At 38.4% G+C, this 16,291-nt stretch overlaps 1 protein-coding gene across 4 annotated transcripts in view; it reads right to left on the bottom strand.

Moving 5' to 3' along the window:
* ZFAND6 (zinc finger AN1-type containing 6) overlaps positions 1 to 13,867 on the bottom strand; it is a 54,849-nt gene extending 40,982 nt beyond the window's left edge. The window contains 1 exon segment of one of the 4 annotated variants that reach the window (NM_001034460.2): positions 13,700 to 13,867. The gene's annotated coding sequence lies outside the window, so the exon portion shown is untranslated. 4 annotated transcript variants of the gene reach the window in all.
* Between the last annotated feature and the right edge of the window lie 2,424 nt (positions 13,868 to 16,291).

The following is a 16,291-nucleotide window of genomic DNA, read 5'->3' as shown; positions in this document are numbered from 1 at the left end:
AAAAACCTCCTAAAACATTTACCTACTTTTATAAAGAAGCCATAAAGGGAAACCATTGCAAAACTGTAAAGTCCCCTTTTACACAAAGAGACATTGTAACTACTAAGCCACAGTTTCAAGGCTCTTTCACATTTTACCAACTTTCTGTCCATTAACCTTTTTCCTCTGTCATTAAGAAAAAGAAATCAATACATTCTCCCTGAATGAAGACTAACAACAGACACTGAATGTATTTAATATCCTTCCTCTAAATCACTTTTTTCTTTCACTCTAAAAGAATAAAATAGAATTACCGCTACTGTTATCTGGTCTCAATATTAGGTCATTTAGAGATTCTTCTCCCCCTAGAAAATTGGCCTCTACCCTCGGAATGAAACTAATGTACTAAAAGGATACTCCTTAGTTCAAACTGTCCACCAGAAATCAGTAGTAGAAGTACAGAAGAGAAACAATGGAAGATTATCTGTTCTGAAAAGCATTGCAAGCAGATTCTCCACTGTCTGAGCCACCAGGGAAGTCCAACGTTCTAATGTTACCAGAGTACTAGGAGAGGAGGTAAATCTTTATCTTGCCTACTCACTAAAATATAATCTATAGCCAAATTTGAAATGACTTTCACTAAAACTGTTATATTTACAATTACCTTCATCTCTACCTGGCAGCAATAAGATGAATCAGTTAAGAAGAAAATTAAATACATTTTCTTAAATTCAGAACAAAGGAAATATGATACAAATGTTTAAGCACCAACATAAATTTTAAATATTTAGGTGAAACAATTGTTCTACTCATGAATCAAGTATTTAGATTATCTGTATAAAATCCTGACACACCTAGCAAACTTAAATGGAGAAAATGTATTTCACAACAACTGCTTCATTAATTAAAAGTCATCAGTTTTAATTTTTTTCTCATCCATTTCAAATGTTAAGAAAACCAAAATATCTGGGGGAAAAAAGTCACTCCTAAGCCACAACAAACAAAACAGACATGAAAAAAAACTTCCCCCACAAATATACAAAAAGCCAAAGATTTAAGTTTATCAGCAAAAATTTACAGAAAGTAAATTATTTAAACTGAAAAATGAGCTGAACTATTTAATTCAAGATTATGCATACATGCTTAACTACTGGCTCCACCAGTGAATTAGAACTTAACCCATGACTTATCACTGACTCCTATTTATAAATTAGATTTTTTTAATGTCTTATAGAATTTTGCTTTAAAATAACTTTTTAAGTTTATTCTGGAACATGAGTTAACAAGGTCACATCCTGACAATCCTAGCCTATTCTATTTTACAGACTAGCTGCCAAGCACATACACAATGCGGTAGTTATTGCCAAAGAATGCTCTTAAAGACAAACGGGAAGAACACAGGACTAGTAACACACTATGTGTACATAAAGTCATCTTACCTTCAACTGAAAACCCAACAAACACTAGAAGAGTGCTAATATTTTAAAACCTGGATTTATAACATAGATCTATGTTTCTATATTGTACTTAAAAAACCAGAAATGCACAAAGTGACAAAGGCTATTCATATCTGTTCAGAGTAAAGTTAAGTATTACAGCTCCCTCTCTAAAAATGTTTCTGATGTTTTTCTTAGAAGAAAATCCTCTGATATGTGCTACCAGAAGAAACATGTACTGAGGAAAACTTGTGTGAGCAACAATTCCAATGTAAAACATTAAGCCCTGTACTTAACTGATAGCAACACACACAATACAACCAACAAAGATATTGCTCACTTAAATAGGCAAAAATTCTCCCAATTTTCTTCAGCTGATTTTAATGTCCAGAAAATGGATTCAGATTCATCTACATCTTAGAAAACGGAATTTAAAATAGCCTATTAGTTTAGGCAAAAACTAATCAACAAGTCAGACACCTTCAGAGGCACACTTTAATGAGAACACTTAGGGGCTACCCATTAGAGAAATTTTGAAGCACATTTTTCTGGTGGCAATATAAACTGGAATAACCTTTTTAAAAAGCAATTTGGCTACTGAAGTGTTTATAGCCTTTGATCTAGGTAAGCCCACTCAAGGGGATTTTCCCAAAAGAAACACAGAAGAAAATATCTTGAAATTTACACAAAGAGGTTTATTCAGCAATACCATTTAAAATGGTGAAAAATTAGGAACAATCTAAATGTAAAACAGGCAAAAAACTAGGTAGATTAAGGTCCTATTCACCTAAGAGAATTCTATAGCAAATGAAATGAAAACAATTTTAATAATAAATGATACAGTTTGATAAAAAATAGAAAACTGTCTTTATTCACAATTATGGGAAAAATATAAGAATATGGTAAGGTACAGAATAGAACAGGGAAATAAATAAGACCATCTCACAACGATCTTGTGGATATTTGGGTGACTTTTCTTGATTTTATTACATAGTATTGCTTATGCAATAGATGGAGCAGAAAGCATTAATTTAAAACCTTTTGCGTGATCTGAAAGAAGCAGCATAGTAAATACAAGTATACTGACTGAAATGCTTAGGTGGCATTTGGGCCAATTATTCAAATTATTCTATACCTTAATTTCTATGAGATCAAAGAGCAACAATATAAAAACAAGGGCCTCTAAAGGAAACTTCTGGTACTGAAACATAGTACAATTATTTCTTAAGTAAGAAATGTCAATAGATTCATAGACACTTTTTAAGTTTTGGCAGCCTATCTATACTTCTTAAAAATATAAATTCATTCATTTGCTGTTTCAAAAGGGTGTTGATTGCTATGTCCACCTTGAAAGAAATGAAGTTTGAAAGGAGGACAAAGTTTTACCTTGTTCTATATAAAATGAATCTATGATCTTTTAAAAAAGCAAAACTAAAATTATGAGCATACTAAAAAGCACCAACACATTGGTAGATATAAAATACACTGAAGTTTAAAAAGAGGGGATGTATGCTGGGGGATAAAAAAAAAAAAAAATTAACAGTTGGCATTTCAATTCTTTAAAAAGGACACATTTAAACCTACTACATATATCTGTCTTTTAGCAACTTCACATCTTAAGTTTAAGGAAAATGACATAAACAGACCTTCTCCTCAAGATGTCATTTATAAAAACTGACAAATGACTCTTCAAACATCCAATCCGAGAGAAAAGACTGTTACTGGAGATGGTTTTTATGCAAGTATTTTTTAATGACACTTAAATTCTGAATTAAAAATAATGATAAAAGAAAGTCAAGTTTGATTCTCTGAACACCTATTTCCTGTCCAAACAGCCCTTTTGTTCTGCTTCCCTGCTTAATTTTAATGTTCAGTTTGCATCAGAAAATACCAACAATGACAAAAGCTAGCATACACAGAAGCACAAAGGAGCAAAAGTGTAAAATAAAGGATCATTAAAAGATTAGAACAAAAATCCTACCAACAAAACCTCCACAATTTTCTGTTTGCTTCACCTCAGATTAACTTCACTTGAAGCTGTACTCCAAAGCAACCAAACCTGAATACCAAGCTCCACCTTCTCCAATTCTAGTGGCTGAAGAGTCAAATCTCCTCCCTGTTAGTGAAACTGATAATTGTGATTGGATACGGCTAATATCCATTATTTTAAAGAACTTTTCCTTGCTAGCAGGTTAGGTTAAACATACTAAAACCCCCTGGATAAGCTGGTTTCTTAAAGAAACAGTAGGTAATGTTTCAGTTTTCCCATCATATACTATTTGCTTACTCTTTTGTCTAGGTAAAAAATAAATAAACCAAGTAACAGCAATGAAAATCTCACAGAAGAAGTGTTAATTTGCAGTTCAGTGACCAAGTGTTTAAAATACAATGCCTTCAAATGAAATTATTTGATTTTTTTTTTTTTTTAACAGAGCCTGAGAGTGAAGTTATGCTTTATAAAGACAAGATTCCTTTTTCAATAGAGTTCACATTTGGTATGAAAATTCTAAAACAGCAACAGAAATCCACCGCAAAAATTTTGCTAATGAGAACAAAATAGTATTTTCTCTAAGACTTAACTGTATCTTAAATGAAAATACATAGCACTAAAATATTGAATGCAAAAATTTCTAAGATATCAAATACAACATCACAAGAATAGAGTAAAATTTTCAGTGACATCAGACTGATACTTCTATTTAAAACTGAAGAAAAATGAGGCAAATATTATTTCTATGTCACCACACTTACAGGTCTGATGTCATGTTTTGCAAGGTTAATGCTTATCCATTGCAAAAACAAGGAGAAGACAACTTGTTCTAATGAACATGTTCAAGTATAAACTTCAGGATGGTTCAAGTCATTTTCTTTTTTAGTTTTTTTTAAGAGAAAAGTGGACACTATTTTGCATCCTACTGAGATATTACTCTAAGGTGGCACAGTAACCCTAAGGGAGAGCTGAAGGGTATCCTCCTCTTAAAATATAAGTTACATTAAATGTTATTTTTACTACAGAGATTCTAAAGAGATTCTGACTTTTGAACAAAGATCTTTGGTCACTTTGTACATTACAAAATTTGCTGTATTTTAAATTTTGCTGTATGCTTAAATTAGAACCGTTTACGTTTTTAGGATTGATCCATTAACTATTACTCTGACATTCATCATTATCTGATTGAATGACAAATTTAAAGAGTATTCACCTCTACCAAAATTGACTAACTTATAAAAAACTCAAAATTAAAACAAATCAGAGTAGCTCCTTCTTAAAATATATTTTCAGTTACTTTACGTAAGAACTTTTCATTTAAATTTCATTTTCTGAGTTAAAAATCTTGCAAGCATTTTTTCCTCAAAGAAAATTCATCCATTAAAACAATATTTTTTGAGTTAAAAATCTTGCAAGCATTTTTCCTCAAAGAAAATTCATACATTAAAACAACATAAAGCCAACAAACTTATTTTGAATACAACGGGAAGTCTTTGTAAGAAACTGAAAATGCACATAATTGCAACTAGACATGAATATGGAGTAATACCCCACAGAAGCCCAAACAGCTGCATAATCTATTATGCCTTTTAAGTGGACAAATTGAAAGAGCCAATTCACAGAGGTCCAGTCCCAAGATCCTTTGCAAGGATTCACAGCTTTGAATGCCCAGTACTTCACAAGTCAAGTTCAGGTTTTCTTCCCACTGTGTGGACACATGTAAAAAGACCCTGGGAGTAGAAGAGGTACAGGAGCAGACAGTAGAAAAAATACACAATTTGAGTTACAGCATCAAACTTGAGTTACATCATAAAACAAGTTTTAGATGGCCAAAATTTTATAGGGTTATAGAAAAAGAGACAGCAAACATTTTACTTTTAAAATTTGGCAAACATAAAATTAGTATTCAGCTATGGGAACCAAATGAAACCTTTGTTCTAACATCAATTTTTCACATCAAAGTTTAACTATTTGTGTACAACAAAGACGTAGAACATACACTAATCTAACACCAAAATCCCCTCCATTTATAACCAAAAGAAAATATAGATGGAAATATAGACTGAACTATTCCAGATGGTTCAAAGACCTCCAGGACCTATTTAAAAGAACTGCAAGTTGATAAATATCATTTTAGGTGGCTTACAGATTAAAAGTAAGAGTATTTTATTCCTCTTCTAAATCCGCAATAGAAGAAAACAACAGAAAAAATAACTAAAAAGAGAGCGATACCACAACTGAGGTTATCTGAAAGTAACTCTGCTTCCTGGGAACAGGGAGGCAGCAAAAGGGTCAAGGCTTCCTCAAGGCTCCCTGATTGCTTGTGACATCACTTTTCCAACATCAAGTATTCAAAGGGTGTACTCTTTGTGAGAGTTCAGAGGTTTTCACAAATCTATCAACTGAAAACAGTTTAGAAGAGACCGAGCCACTAAACAACTTGGTCTCATTTCACTTACTATTAAAAAGACCCTATATAAAAAGGCAATACCTAGACTTTTAGGAATAACCTTTGGTACGTTCAGAGCAGGGGGAAAACTTCCACGGAATTTTCAGGGACTGAGAATGGCTCAAAATATTCTTCCTACAACAGAAATTATTCCTTGGCAGTAATATCCCTGAGTGCTACAGGTAGTTAAGGCAACAGCTGGTGAAATAGTTGGTGACAATAGCAAAACATGACTAGGATCACTAAGGATAAAGTCTGAAAACCATCAACTGATGGAGGAAAAAAATATTTAAGAAATATTTCCCTGACAAATACACAGTGTCTACAGACGTGAGGTTATGTATTTGAGTTTGCAACTCCTGATGACTATCTTCTCATTAAGAGAAAAAAATACAAAGTGAGTATGGGGGAGAAGGAGGGGGGCAGTGAGGGTCCATTCAGGAGAATACAAAACACAAAGGAAACATTTAGGAAGTAAACAGGTAAAAAAGCATAAACCAAGCTGAAAAAGAGATATCTTTCTGTAAGACAGTAAATTGTTCTAAGTCTAAAGAAACAGACAAGGTCACCAATAAATGTAAATTAAAAAGGAACAGGGATCATAATATGGAGACGAAAGTATAAGTAAAAGAAAAGCATTCATAGTCCTCAATTATTTAGATTTAATAGTCATGAATTTTCATGTGCCAAACAACACACAATCGATCATCTAAGTTAACTGCTACACAAAGAAAAATGACAGAAAACAGGTTGGCAGACTTTAAATTCCCTCTCTGGTTAGCAGCCTAAAGCCAGAAAAACATAACCAAAAGATGAATGATACACAGCAATTATTTAATAAGGACAGTTCTTTATTTAGCTATCAAAAGAAAAGCTTCTTTTCTCAACAGTCATAGGAAAAAAATTTTAAATTACAGTCCAGAAGAAAACCAACAATTTTAAAAAGCAAAAGTTGAATAGGTAATGTTTTCTACCTACTGAAAAGCTTATTCATTCATCAAACATTTTGAACACCTAGTATGTATATGCTGGGCACCACTGGCTGCTGTGAACGCCATAGTGAACTGTCCCTCCATTGTAGAAACTTACGATCTAGAGTCAGACCAGTGCTGACCACCTAGAAAATAATGTGAGTCCCATGCAATCTTCAACTTTCTGGTAGCCACATTAAAACACTACAATAAAGTTAAATTAACTGTCATAAATATTTTCTGTAACAGGAAATATGTAAAGTAGCATTACTTCAATATATAATCAATATCTTAAAAATTGAGCTCTTTTCCCTTTTTTGTGCTAGAAATCAAGCTTATATTTCATACTTACTGCACATCTCAATTCAGACTTGCCATATTTCAATAGCCAGATATGGCTACTTAAATACTGTAGCTTTTAGCCACATAATTATTCAGAAATTAATATAAATTTTCATTACTGCACAAGACTCTTTATCTCTGCTGTCCACTGTAATAGCCACTAGTTGCATATGGATACTGAGCACCTGAAATGTGACTAGTAAAACTGAGGATATGAATTTTTTACATTATTTAATTTTAATTTAAATAGCCACAAGTGGCTAGTAACTACAAGATTGACAAGTACAGCTCTAGGAGAAAAAGACTGCTAAAACAAATCACATGCATTTAATGAATTGCAGTTGTTACAAGTATTTACAAAAGAAATGTCCAATGGGAAATGGGAAATTAATAAATATAACCAACAGAGAACTTAACCTGTTTTGCCAGCATTAAGGGTTAATTTATCAAAGGAAATCACAATTTAGCAAATTCGGACAGCCTATGCAAAGATCCTGAGTGGGAGGAAAGTGAAAATACAGTAGAAATAATGAAGTAAAGTACCAAGGAGCAAAATAATCCAGCTTATTTGTAAGTGACCAATTTGGATCACAGACTATAAATAGGATAGGAAGGTGGTGAAGCGGAAGCAGCCTTAGCACTTGGAAATAAGTCTTGCAATAAAGTCTGCCCCACTCTCTTCACTCAGTAAACTCCAGCCATTCCAATCTCCGGTCACCTCCTAAATTGAGCCAGGTTCTTTTTGTCCCCTTTACTCGGGAAACTTGCCCCAGTATTTTTCAGATCTTAGAAGTCAGAATCACAGTTCCAAAATTTCTATTCCATACAGGGTTTGAGGCAGTAATCCAACTGGAGGATATGGCGTGGAGGGGGTGGGACAGGGACTTGAACCTGTTTGCAAGACAATTTTTACAAAACATGTTTACAGAACTAATTCAGTGTGTCACTTTTTTTTTTTTTTAATGTTGTGACAGACTGGGGAAGTTAAGAAAACTTCCAAAACACACACACCATCACTAACTTTAAACGTTACATTCTCAGAACATCCCAACTAGCACCTTCCAATCTCTATCAGCACACCCTACTTCTCTCCTTCCCAGCAGTTGTCATCTGAAAACTCTACGCAGTGGTCTGTTAACAGCCTAGCTCTTCCAACGGACAGTAAACTCCATGACAGCAAAGATCCTGTATCATTCATCTCTGTCTCCTCAACACTTAGCACAATGCCCAAGTAGCATAGAGGAACAGCTGAATGAAAATTGCCAACAACAACAAAAAAAGAAAACTGCAACAGCAGGGATTTTAATAAAGATATTACAGGTTAAATGTAAAGGAAAAAATACCTAAACTAGGCTCAAAGGAAAACTTAATGGCATTAAATTTTTTTCATTATACAACATAAAACATTAAGTAGAAATAACAGTATTTTCTAAATTAAAAAATTCAAGACCAAAAACAACCTGAAGACCCTAAGGAATCAACTAAAAACTCGAGGACTAACAAAGCAACAACTAAAAATTGTAGGGGGAGTTGGGGGAAGAGGATGGTAAAACTTAACAATAACAAAAGGAAAACACATTATTACTCCCAGTTACTAAAACAATGTGCACTGACTGGTACTGAATAAAAGCTAAAAAGAACCAAACATAAATGTATTTAGTATATGACAAAGGCAGCTTTATTTGAAGGCAAAAGAAAAAGTTTTCTTTTATGGGCCTAAAATAACGGATTAACTACTAAGGAAAACTAAGGACAATTTTTTCACTTCACATATTATGTCAAAATAAATCTTGGATGAACAGAAGAGAGAGATGTGAAAAATGAAACCACAAAGAACTAGAAGAAAACAGTTATCTGGGTAGGATAGTTTATTAACTATGAAAGTAGAAGCTGTAAAAACAATGTTATTAACCTAAACTTCTTAAAAGACAAAAACTTTTAATTATTAAAAAAGTAAATAAACAAAAGGCTAATGAAGAGCAAGGGAAAATGTTAGTAGGATGAGTCAAAGGGTGGCTATCCTAAATATAAATGAGCCAAAGACAAACCAGAAGATGTCCAGAACCTATACCTCTATTCATTATCATAACTCACTAATCTAAGAAATAAATTATAAATCTTATGAAAAGAAAGAAAAAATATCATTTCTGGTAAAGATAGAGAGGAAATGTGTACTCTCTCATATTTTTCATCGAACTTCATACAGGTTTGGTCAATTTATACTGCAATGTTAGTCAAACTTTTAAGATAAAATTTGTCAGTATTCATTAGTAAAAAAAATGTTCATATACTTTAAGCAATTTTAAGACGGCTGAACCCTAAAGAAATAAGAAATACATAGTAAGATGTAGCTCTTAAGATGTTCTTCACACATTGTAATAGTGAAAAAAAGGATAAAGAAGCAAGTTATAAACAATAAGTGACTAGTTAAATTAACAGTACTTTCATAAAATGAAACACCATGTACCTTTTAAAAATCTTATTTTCAATATATAGGGACCTAACAGTAAAGCTGTTTTTCCCAGTAGTCACGTATGGATGTGAGAGTTGGGACTATAAAGAAAGCTGAGCGCCAAAGAATTGATGCTTTTGAACTGTGTGGTGCTGAAGAAGACTCTTGAGAGTCCCTTGGACTGCAAGGAGATCCAACCAGTCCATCCTAAAGGAAGTCAGTCCTGAATATTCATTGGAAGAACTGATGTTGAAGCTGAAACTCCAATACTTTGGCCACCTGATGTGAAGAACTGATTCATTTGAAAAGACTCTGATGCTGGGAAAGATTAAAAAAAAAAGCAGGAGGAGAAGGGGACGCAGAGGATGAGATGGTTGGATGGCATCACCGACTCAATGGACATGAGTTTGAGTAAACTTCGGGAGTTGGTGATGGACAGGGAGGCCTGGTGTGCTGCAGTCCATGGGGTCGCAAAGAGTCAGGCACGACTGAGCGACTGAACTGAACAGTAAAGCTGAGGAAATCCTTGCCCATAAGCAGTTTACTTCAAGCAGGGGATACAGACAATAACCAGATAAATCACTTCAGATGCTAGGTTCTCAAAGGACACAAAGAAGGTAACACAGCCAGCTAACAGGAAAAGTGATCTGAGATGGCGTCTCATAAGGAGTGACATTTGAGCAAAACACGACTGGGTGTTCAGGCAGAAAACAATTTTAAGAAAACTAAGCTTGGCATACGGCACTGCTGGGGGTACAGGAGTCAGGGTGAGCAGCATAAGATAAGCCTGTGAGGCTGATAGGCCCAACAGTCTAGATCAGCCACAAACAAGGCCTGCCCAAGAGGTACCTTAAACGGAAAACACACAACCAATGGTGAAGACGGTCTGAAAAAAGATAAGTAAAATATATCCCATTAGTAATTTCTTACACTGACTACTTGCTGAATCACAGTATTTTGGGTTAAAAAATATTTCACCTGTTTCTCTTTGTAAATATGGCTATTAGAAAATGTTTAACTACTTATGTGGTTCCCATTTGTAGCTCCTATTGTATTTTCATTGGACACTGTTGGTCAAGAGTATTAAAAAATCTGGATTTGTTTTGAGTCTGAGAATAAGATAATCTAATTTACACACTGAAACGATTGTTCTGCACAGGAAAGGGAGAGAACCTTGAAGCAAAGATACCAGTGAGGTGACTACCACCACCATACCATGTACAACAAAGGTGTTGAGATGGATCATATTTGGTTTAAGTTTTGAACACAGAAGCAGCCTAGTACTGCTTAGAATTCAACGTTTAATTGTTTAGGATAAGAAAAGCAAAAACAGAGAGACTGGTAGGATACCTGCCAAAATATTAATAATTACTCATTCTTTGTTAACTTTTCTGATGGTTTAGGGGAAAAAAAAGCTGCCCTCGTAATGAAATACAAAACTGAGGTTTGTTTTTGTTTTTTTAAAGCAAGATAAAATAGTCCTATCAAAACAAAGCCTCCTGACAACTTGTCTGCAGGTTGCGTGCACTGTTCTTAAAAAACAAAAAACACCACTTCTCATGTCTATAAAAAAGTTTATTCAAAGATATACATAAACTCTTATTACTTATATACACACCATTTTCAGGAAGTTAATACTGCTTCATAATTTATCTTTGCATTGCTGTTCACACAATAAATCCCAAATCTGAGGCGGGGGGGGGGGGGGGGGGCAGGGTGGCATAAAAAGTACTTAATTGTGTGTTGCTAACATATCCTGATCAATACTCACCACACACCTTTCTCAAAAGTGTTCCAAAGGACACAATCAATGTAATTTCAGAGAATAATACCTTGGCCCTAATCATTTTCCTTAAAAGCTCTGTCATTTGATAGGTGCTTCACTTAACTAAAGTCTGCGTAACTGATAGGATAAACTCAGAACAGGTTTCTTTTACACATGTGTACTGGCACAAGAGAAGTTTTAAGAAACTTGCCAGAGATTAAAAAGTGGGAAAGGGAACCCCAGAAAAGTGATTTATTTTATACCCAATCAAGTGTTTTTTTCTACTATATTTACATTTTTGCAGTGAAAAGTTTGACAGTAAATAGTGCCAGACTTCTTAGCATGGGATTTCCAAGGACAAGATTCATTCGGATTGACAGGAATCCTGGTTTCTCATGCGGATGTTCAAAAACTATGAACCAATTACTATGGATATGAATTTGCCATCAAAAGATAAAAGAGAATCCTAAAATTTTTCATTTATTTCCAGTATTTCAATCTATTTTACTCCTGAGTACCTAAAATGTCCCAATGAAATCTGCATTCACTCTAAAGCAACTCTTGCACTTGTGTACCAGGAGCCAGGAAACAAGAAATGTTCATGGGACACAGCTGGTGACAGCAAAACAGAATCAAAGACATAGGCTAAAGGCCCATGAGTCGTGGAAGATTAACACAGTATTAATCTTTATATTAACAGAGCAATGAAACGAGTGAACTACAGCCACATATTCTTTTTATAAAAAAGCTCAAAAGAAAAACAAACTCAACACACAGTCTGAGCACACAGACGTTATGTTGTGAAACGCAAGGGGATGGTAAACAAAACACACTAGACTGAAATGATTACCTCGGTAAGGACAGGCAGAGGTGTAAGACAGATAAGAAACTCATAAACATACGCGACTTTTGGTAATATTCCAACTTTTGGTTTGGCGATGGAAATCATGGATTCTTATTACATTTTTATCTCTTTATACTCTATTGTGTACAGCATACTTTAATACTGTGTTGTGTGTGTTCATACCTTTGTGGTATTATATACACTTTGAATACTTTGCTTAAAAAGCTGTAATTAACATACAATAAACTGCATATACTTAAAAGTGTAAAATGTGATCTGTTTTGACACAGGAAATTAAATCATCACAATTGAGATAATAAGCCAACCCCGAAATTCTCCTCCTGTACACTTCTGCAATCCCTATTTCCCTTAAATACATTTTAAAACGTAAAAGAAAAAAAAGTTTAAAAGATAATCTGTTTGGGAAATATAAATGTGCATATTCTGCAGAAAGAAAACATTTTCCCTTGAAGCCCTGGACTAAGGGTAACTCGGCAAAATGTCCTAAAATTGGTAACATAAATATTACGTAACTAACCTTAAAAGTCTATGGGATTTTACATTAAAAAAACAAATTCCGAATTTGATTTGACAGACGACTTTAAACCTCTTGCTCGGAGCATTAAATCATTAATAACGAACCAGTTTTTTAACCACCAAACAACTGTGTGTAACTTCTTCACACTGCTGAACTAATCTGAGTGTGAAGATAAATCATCGCAGCGTCTTAATCGGGTGGTTGATTTGGCAAAACTTTCTACATAAAAGTTAAAATCATCTCAGACGCATTATTCTTCTTTGTTTACGTAGTTAGACGGCAACGTGAAAACACTACTCCAGAGGAAAATCGAGAAATTCTGAGTCCACCCAACAAAAGCAGAGGAAAGAGAGGACCACCCCCCCCCACCCCCTTTCCTTGTCTGACTTGCTAGACTTTCCCCCTGGCCGGTGGCTGGAAACACGGCAGGTGAAAAATCCTTCCAAGAAGGGCTCGGGCTGGGAGGCGTGAGGCGAGGAACTTGACCCGGGCCGGTGACAGGGACGCGCCAGAGGGCGCCCGGGGTCCCTCCAGCCCCCGCCCGCCAACTGCTCGGAATCGGAGGACAGCGGCGGCTCCCCACACCCCCGAGGCCTGGGGGCAATGGGGAGGGGGGGTCTCACCCCGGCGCGCCGCCCCCGCCCCCAGCGGGAAGCCCAGGACCTCGAGGGCCCGCCGCGCGTCCGGGGGAGTCCGCTGCACCTCGGCCCCTGCCCCCGGGGCCAGGAAGCCCCTCACCCCTCAGCAAAAGCCCGGCCCGGGCCTGCGGCCGGCCCACCACCTGCTGCGCCCGCCGGCTGCCCTCCGCTTCCTGCTCCCCTGGGCCGGGAGGGGCCGGGGGCGGGCCTGGCGTCGCCCGAGCCGGTGGGGGAAGGGAGCGGGAGGGGGAAGGGAAGCGCCGGTCGCCGGGGCCCCACGGGCCCCACTCCTCACCTGGCGGCGGCTCCCTCCGCCTGACGCGCTGCCTGCCGCCGCCGGTCGCCGCCGGTGAATGGGGACAGGTGAGGCCGCCAAACCCCTGGTAGCTCCGGCCCCGCCGCCGCCGGCCCCTCCGTCCGCTGTTTATTAAACTTTTCTGTTTGGTTGTTCGGCCTGTGACGCGACTACGGGGCAGAGCTCCGCGATTGGCTGGCGCCCGGCGCTGACGCGGCAACCCCCGCCCGCAGCCTAATTATTACCGGCCGGGGCGGAGCCGCAGGCCGCAGCCGGCGAAGAGGGGCGGGGCCAGGGCTCGGAGCAAGCTGCGATTGGCTGGAGCGTACGCAGAGGCGGGGCGAAGCGAGGGGAGACGCTCCTCCGGCCTCTCCGCCTCCACTGTCCTTCCTCCGCTGGGGCTTCCTCCCGGTGGTAGCGGGGCCGACAACAGGAGGGCGTTTCCTGGGGTCTAGAGGAGAGTCATCGAGTCTGGGGCGGTAGGTTCAGGTCCCTCTGCTACCTCGAAGGCGGCTGCATGTTCCTGTGCCGGATCGAGTAGCCAGAAAGAGTTGCGCTTCACCTGCCAGTTGTGCAAGAAGGAATTCTGAGCTTTCCCCCACGTGCAACATTGTGCCCCCACCCCCCATTTTTGCAAGCGCAGAATCCAAGGCCTGGGGCACTACTCTGCCCGGTCCTGAGCCACTGCTTGGAAAGATAAGGAAAACTAGTAGGAGCGAGCATGCACAGGTGTGTCCTCCCCGCCCCAACACACACACATACATGGATGCACACGCCCCCACAGGCACCTGGACCCCTTTGCAAAACTTTTTGCAGAAGTGCACGTCCACTTCCCAGCTGAGTGGACTTCCCAGCTACTGCGCTGGGGCGTGGGGTGCTGAGCAGAATGGCTCCCCCGCAGCTTCTCACCCTTGGTCTCCGATGCAGCACAAGAAATATAAGCTCATAGTTCGAGGTCATTTAGTCTTGCCGTGATTAGAGGGGTTCAGATGGGGCTGGCAGGTAGAAGGTGGACCGGGTCCTGCGGGTCCTTTTTGGTTTTATATTTGATGTTTTGCTTAGGAATATTTTGGAAGAAATTTTCATGTTAAAAAAATGGAGTAAAAAATATTATTTGATTATTGAACTTTTTTGGTGCCCCTTAAAATTTTCCGTTTCAAAAATCTCACTATCCTCACCCTAGTTGGATCTCACTTGTGTGGAGAGAGAGATTGATGTGACTGACTAAGGTATTTTGCAATAGGCCTTTGGGATAAGAAGAGGTTAATTATAGAGGAGAGATAGGGGCCAGAAAGTTTTCAAGGAGGAGGTAGCATTGGTTTTTGGCACTGAGAGTGTGTAAGGCTCAGCCTGCTGGCAACCTGGAGAAACTTGTTCTTGCTCTAGGCTGGAAAATGCAGTGTGGGATTGGAAGGACCGAATGTGAAAGGTTGTGATGTGACAAACAGATGCTTTAGGGGCAAGGTAAGGAACATCCTGTAAAGTTAAACCTAGTGTGAGCATTAGAAGGGGGACTTGCCCAGGAATGTTGATTTAAAAGGCATTCAAATTTAATTGTAAAAACATACATACAAACAATGGACTCACCCAGCGCAAGAGGATTTTGCCCAAGGTCATCATCCCTGATAATGCAGACCTGAAGATCAGGTTATAATGGAGACAAGACCCTTTTGGGGTCAGTTATTTGACAGATCTTCAAAGCCACGTTGAGTCGTTGACTTAGTGGGAAATAGGAAAGCATCAAATGGTGAATTAGAACAATTTGGTGGATTCTTCCGATACTAGGAATAATTGCAGCCTGGGCCACCTGGGGTACTTTCAGCTATTCACTGCCCTCTTGTCTCCAGGTAGAAGAACTATAGGAAGGAACTTAGGATTTTGGTCAGGATTCAGGTTCCTAATCAGATGGGTCACTCAGTGACCTTGATCAATACTCATAACCTCCTTGGGTCTCAGTTTTTTAATGAGTTTGGGAAACCTCAGCAAACAAAGATCACTCTCTTTATAGATTCTTCATTCTCATGGGGGAAATATAAAACACAATTAGGTCTTTGTGCTGTGAGTAAGAAGATGATAAGTAGTATAGCTTGAAGAAAAAGTAGAGCAGGGTTGGTGGATGGAGGAGGGTGGGTCACCATGTTCAACAGGATTGTCAAGGTGGGCTTCACTGAGAAAGTGAGGTTTGAACAGAATTGTAAGAGATGAAGGTATAGTCGTGAAAACCTGGGAGAAGAACATTCCAGACTGAGAGAACTGTTGCAGGAATGGGGACCCCCTTCCAGGGCCCAAGAGTGGGTTCTTTAACACTCGGAAATGAATTGTCGGAGGAGACCCTCAGGCTGACAAAGCAAGAGACTATTGGGAAGGGGTGCCCAGGTAGAAAGCAGCAGGGTAAGGGAACCGAGGAGACCAGCTCTGCTATGTGGCTCACAGTCTCGGGTTTTATGGTGATGGAGTTAGAGTCCAAGTTGTCTCTGGTCAGTCATCTTGCTTGGCCCGTATTTGGTGACTCAGGGTCCTTCCGGTGGCCGGTGCATCACTCAGCCAAGATGGATTCCAGCGGAGGACTCTGGGAGGTTGGCAGGACATGTG

The sequence above is a fragment of the Bos taurus genome, chromosome 21 (assembly GCF_002263795.3).
Source record: "Bos taurus isolate L1 Dominette 01449 registration number 42190680 breed Hereford chromosome 21, ARS-UCD2.0, whole genome shotgun sequence".
NCBI lineage: Eukaryota > Metazoa > Chordata > Mammalia > Artiodactyla > Bovidae > Bos > Bos taurus.
The sequence above is the reverse complement of the archived record's forward strand: the minus strand, read 5'-3'. Positions and strand labels throughout refer to the sequence as shown.